Source organism: Daucus carota, chromosome 6, assembly GCF_001625215.2.
Source record: "Daucus carota subsp. sativus chromosome 6, DH1 v3.0, whole genome shotgun sequence".
Lineage (NCBI taxonomy): Eukaryota > Viridiplantae > Streptophyta > Magnoliopsida > Apiales > Apiaceae > Daucus > Daucus carota.
Genome location: NC_030386.2, coordinates 12,598,926 through 12,605,208, shown reverse-complemented (window position 1 = coordinate 12,605,208; position 6,283 = coordinate 12,598,926). Strand labels below are relative to the sequence as shown.

Sequence of the window (6,283 nt, the reverse complement as noted above, 5' to 3'; positions counted from 1 at the left end):
AAATATTTCAGAAAGTTATTCAAAATGGGACTGATTGATAACTGATAAGGTTAGGTCCTCAAATCAAATCCAATACATAGCTGACACGCAAAGGAAAACGATCATATTTGACAAATTACCTTGAGGCTTTCCGCAATCCAGTGTCAGTCTCTTTCTTCACGTATATAATTGTAATGCGCACCCCCTATCTTTCGTTTAAAAATAACATTGTATCAATACTTTTAAAAATTCAAATCACACACCCTAATTTTATATTCCCTCTGTCCCAGTCAATTGTATACGTTTCTTTTTCACTGCTCGACATGCTTTTTAAGGCTCTTATAAAACATAGTTCCACAACTTATTTTTAAGATTTTCTTTTTTTGTATAAAAATATAAATGTTATACTTTTATACAAAAAAAGAAAATCTTAAAAATAATTTACAGAAGTATACTATATTGAAGCATTAAAATCCGTACCGCGCCCCCGTCCCCCAATGTATAGTATTGACTGGGACGGAGGGAGTATTTTAAGAACAATATGCCCCCTTCCCATTATCTCGTCGGTAGTACTGGTCTATGTTCTTGTCTTCGGACGCTTTGATCCCGCGTTCAATAGTTAGGATAATGGCTGACCCAGCCTTTTATTTTAACCTGCACTTAGTGTTCTAAAAATCGGTGATGACAAATAAGTTAATATGCAAATAGTCATCATTTTATTTATTAAAATTAAAAAAGTGATGACAAATGTATTCAATTATTTGACATAGATTTGATTTGATTTGAAATTTAATTTTATTATTTCAAGTAACATTTTATTTACTTACCCCGCAAAAATTAGTTAACAATATAGCCTAACTAGTATAAATAATAAATAAAGCTATTCAAATTATCAAGATATAAAGTATCTATAAATTAATATTTTATCGATTAAATATGTGATATTAATTGATTATAGCTAGGTATGGAAATTCCACTTGTCCAACAATAGCATTTCTATTTGTTGTTGGTGATCTGTTTAGTGCTGCTGGTGCTGCAGATTGTTTAGTGTTGCTGTAGACTGTTGAGAGGAATGCATTGCAAGCAGGGTAGGTTAGTTTATAGTGATATACATGTCATTTTAATAGGAAGTGAAGAAAGTTAACGGCAGTCGCAATGCATCAACGGAATGGGTGCATATCGTTCTTGAAATGTAAAATTGGGGGTTGCGATTTGAGTTTGTAAAAATTAAAAATATTGATACAATATCATTTTTAAACGAAAGACAGGGGATGGGCATTACAATTACCTCTAGTATCTATTATAAGTACGATGTATGAGTTACACGTATTTTAACAACACTACTGGACGAATAAGTTAATATGCAAAGCAAAAATGCCATGTCCATTGGGGTTTAATTTAGAGTAAATGACAAAATGGTGGCCGGAGTTTTCCAAATTTTACAAGATGATGGCTGTACTTTAAAAACTACATAATTGTGACCGGAGTTTACTTAAGCCTTTTAAAAAGGTGGCCGCCGTGAATAGGGTTAAAAATGGGATGGGGAAAACGGGAAACCCGCACCGAATGGGGCAGATCCGCCCCGCTACTATGGGGAATGGGGTAGTGACGGGGAATGATTTTCTGCCCGCCAAAATATGGGGCAAGTATGGTATTTGTTGAATCCCTGCGGGGATTCCCCGCCCCGCATATATTTAATATAAATAAATAATTATATTTAATATAATATATTTATTATATTTAATATTATTATTTTATAATACACAAAACTATAATTTTACAGTGAACATGTCTCTTTGATTTCTATTATATTTAGTTTTTTGCTTTTAATATACATGTCTCGTATATTTTTATTAAATTCTGAAGAAAAAATTACTAAATTTTAAAGTAATTATTTAAAGTGTAATATTATAGCAGCGGGGCGGGGCGGGGCGAAATTATATTAAATCCCCGATGGGGCGGGGATGGGGATTAAAAATAAATCCCCGCGGGGAATGGGGCGGGGACGGGGCAGGAAAAATATATTTGGGGCGGGGCTGGGATATGAAGTCCCCGCCCCAGACCCGCCCCATTTATAACCCTAGCCGTGAACCTCCGTTAATTTTCCTCCGTTAACTCCAAAAAATAAAAGAGTAAACGACAAAATGGTGGCTGTAGTTTTTCAAATTTTACAAAATGTTGGCTCGATTTCCACCATTTTGTCATTTATTCTTTTATTTTTTGGAGCTAACGGAGGAAAATTAACGAAGGTTCACAGCGGCCACTTTTTTAAAAGGCGGAAGTAAACTCCGGCCACCATTATGTAATTTTTAAAGTCCAGCCACCATCTTGTAAAATTCAAAAAACTAAAACCACCATTTTGTCATTTACTCTTTAATTTAAAATTAAACTTCGGTCGAATATGGACCATACTTTGGAACTTGGAAGTAATAGTTTGGTACTTTTCAGCTTTCAACTAAATCATCACTCAACCCCAATTCCTTTTCCTTTTTTTCTTTTGTAGCTGTTCAGATATAAAAATTCTCCACTTGTTATGAAGGCAAATATTTGGCCTTTCAGGTTAATTTAGTGAATAAACAGAAACTGCTCTCTATTGGAAACCGAATAAAGAACATGAACTCAAGTCCACATTTTGGTGAGATATTGACGAAACTAAATAATTAGACATCTCCACATGATGGAATTGGATTTCCCTAAGAAAAAGTTCAAGGCCTCAAGCCATGCGGTCAGAATAAATTCAGTTTAGCTTGCGGGTTGAATACACTCAAAACCTTACCCATTTGTGAAAAGCAATATGCTTAGTACCAACAACTAGGCTTAAACTCTATCTGCATAGTGTATACATGACTCAATTCTTTTTTTTGAAAAATCTGCAATCTGACTGACCTGGAAACAAAACTTAAAACTGCTCGTTATTAGTAATCGAAAAAAGAACATGAAATCAAGTCCACATTGGTGAGATATTGACGAAGCTAACAAATTAGAGACATCTCCGCGTAGAATTAGTTCAAGGGGTCCGGGTCGAGCCTTGGGGTCAGAATAAATTCTGTTAGCTTGTAACTTGGACACGCTCAAAACTTAAAGCCAAACTTTCGTGAATAACAATATACTCAGTACCAACTACTAGGCTAAGCTCGCTTTAGCAAAAAGAAGAAAAGAAACTACCAGGCTAAGCTCTGGCTGCAATCTGACATGATCCGGAAACAATCAGAGATTATCTTTACTGTATAGCAAAAAAGGATACATTAAAAACTAACTAGCCTTCCAGGGAAGACTACATGAACATGACCACTATCCTCACGGATGAATTGTTCACCTACGCATCTGTACCACCAGCGTAGTATGATCCCACAATCTGCTAAAATTTACCCTCAATAAATAGTTGGATAGGGTACTTTTAAATCTTAATGCGTGCAACTGTAGGCATATGATTCAATAAAATCATCAACCGGCAAGATTTGATTGGCACATAATTACTCTGCGGTATGCGCTATATGGAATTTTTAACAAAACAGCGGTTATCACTAATCCCTTCTCCTCTTCAAATTAATTTATTAAGCACTACTAAGAATGCACAAAAGTAACAGACCAAAATTAAACAATTATGTGATGTACATTTTTTGTATTTGACATCAAACAAGGGAAAGTAAATAGCACCAGTTTTCCTCAAAATACAAAAACATGTTTCAACTCAGAAAGAGATGGAAAGGTTATATGCACTATAAACACAAGTACCTTGCTAGTTCATATGTCTTAAAGTCTTTACTATGAATTTGCAAATACTTAGCAAGTATTCTGAACAAACTCTCTTATAGTATAGAGATTAACAGAAATAACCTAAAAAGATTTGGAGGGTAACTCAATTGCTAATGGGGCTTGGTGACGATACCAGCCGTTGTACCAAAAAACAATTCTGCCACACCTAGAACTACTACAAGAAATTAAGGAGTTCTATCTTTAATAACGCTTTTCCACAAACAGACAAACTACACTACTACATGGTTTATCTTCTCAGTCTTTAATTATATGTTTGTTGTATATAATTATGCCCTCCCAACTTTGTAATAGTTGTCAAGAAACAACCATGACACTGCAATTTCTTTTGTTTCCGGAAAGAGATTGCACTGTTTTACCAAGGCACAATGAATACATTATGTCTTCAAGTCTGTAGTTTGAATTTGCACGTATAAGTGTTCCAAAGAAACTTGCTTAAGCACTAGTTAGTGATTAGTTGATTACAGAAAAACAGATAGAACCTAAAAGGATATAAAGGGCAATGCAATTGCATTTGGGCCTTGGTGATCATTTCACGTTCTACCACACATTCTTTTGCTATAACTACTAGCAGAAATGAATAAGTTCTATTTCTATTTTAGAAAGAAAAAATTATGGGTACAAAGCTTTTGTTCCGCAAACTACAGTATTGTCATTAAACCACCTTGTCAAGCAGAGCAAGTAGTTTTAATAACCAGCCATCACAGAGACCTCACCCTATAGATCTCATTAGTTGACGGCAAACCCTCATCCAAGACAATCCCAGAACCATAATTGGTATTTGGTAGAGAACAGCCTACCCTATAATCTACATTAGTTTTCCAGGATTATATGAGGTTATAAGCTGGTATCAAGTTTCAAGAGAACTTAGGATCCTTTATTTGAAACCAAACAAAACTAGTACACAGAACATAGTATCGCTGCCTACACGAGCCTGGCTTTATGTTAAAACATTACCCCCATCATTTTTGTCTAATACATATCAATCCATCTCTGAATAACTAAAACTAATAGAAAATTGTACTATATCATTAACATATAATAGCAGTCAACCTCAAGTCTTTGCATTCGAAGTTTTGATCACTAAATTCTTCATCAAACATAATAAACCGTCGCAAAAGATACATTCCATCACATCTAATTTAGAATATTAAGGATAAATTCATCACATACATATAAGAATGCGAGTAACGCATACGAGCATCACGTTACAGAGCGAATCATGGACTACGCGCCCTAACCCACGATGCGCCGATGGTGAGAACAAATGCGAACCTTATGATGGGATCAAGACTGTCGCTGTGGTCAAAATACTGGAAGAGATTAAACCAATTAGGTTATTAAATCAAAACAAATTGAAAATACGCAAGTATTAAAATGAGATATAAGAAATTAATTACATGCTTGGCTCGCTTATAAACTGGCTTCAGCTCATTCATTGATCTTTTCCACAAACCCATCTTCCCCCTCTCTCTATCTTTTTCTCTTCACGTAGAACAAGATATAGATTTTATATCCAGCTTTATTAGGCTGGGCAATGGGCTGCTTGAGCATGTCCAATAGTGTCCTAGCCAAAAAATTATGTCTGGGTAGTCTAGGACATTTAATATTTTATTATTAAAAGTTTATTTTTATCATTAAAACATAATAAATATTTTTTGTTAATAAGCGAAACCACGTTTCGGTGGAACATATTTATAAATAAAATTCATTATTTAAATATTTAATTTATTTTATGTTCTCAGATTCGCACAAAAGCTCTGTTGATTCCCTATATTTATTTGATAATGATTTTACACAGAATTCATATTTATGTGATAAGGATTTTATAGAGTTAATTTCTAAGTTAAATTGTTTCGGTTTTAAAAATTAAAATATTTAATTATATTGGGATAGAATTCTATATCTTGAATAATCGTTATGTAAAAAAGTCCTGATATAATATTTTTAATAGGAGTTTAATAATGATATAACAATAATAATTAAATATAATATATGATGACCAAATTTCGGTACTGGTACTGATATTCCACCGAAATGTGGTTTCGCTTGTTAATAAAAAGTATTGATGAGTGATATATAATCTGCATACCAAAATTTTAGTTAGGAAAAAAAAAGTATTATGCCACCGCTTTTTTCTCAATTTCACTGGGGAAAATAGCCATGAGCAATCTGTACACAGAGTGTGATGAGGACATGACTCGACCTTAACTTGAAGGCGTAGACTTACATTGGGTCAACTTTGTCAAAATCCCAAGCTCCGACGACAATGGGGCACTGAAATTGTTTGAGCTAAAAGATCTGCATTGTCCCAAGGCAAAAAATTTACAAACCAGCTAAAGTAATTAACTTCAAGGTTAAAAGATCATCAATATCTCATATTTGAAGCTATCAAAGTGAACGATAGCATGCATACAATGATCTCAAATCAGTAAGTAAAGGAGCTTGGGGTATTTCTGTAATATAGAATGAAAGCTGGTGGCATAATAGTAATCTGCTTATGTGTAATAGTTAGTTGGAATACTGTAGT

General features: G+C 34.1%; 1 long non-coding RNA gene across 1 annotated transcript; it reads right to left on the bottom strand.

The window, feature by feature from the left end:
* Window positions 1–4,761: 4,761 nt before the first annotated feature.
* LOC108226644 (uncharacterized) lies at window positions 4,762–5,326 on the bottom strand. Its single transcript, XR_001807687.2, has 2 exons — window positions 5,154–5,326; window positions 4,762–5,066 (listed from the first exon to the last, which is right to left on the bottom strand). It is a non-coding gene; the product is annotated as an uncharacterized LOC108226644 (long non-coding RNA).
* Between the last annotated feature and the right edge of the window lie 957 nt (window positions 5,327–6,283).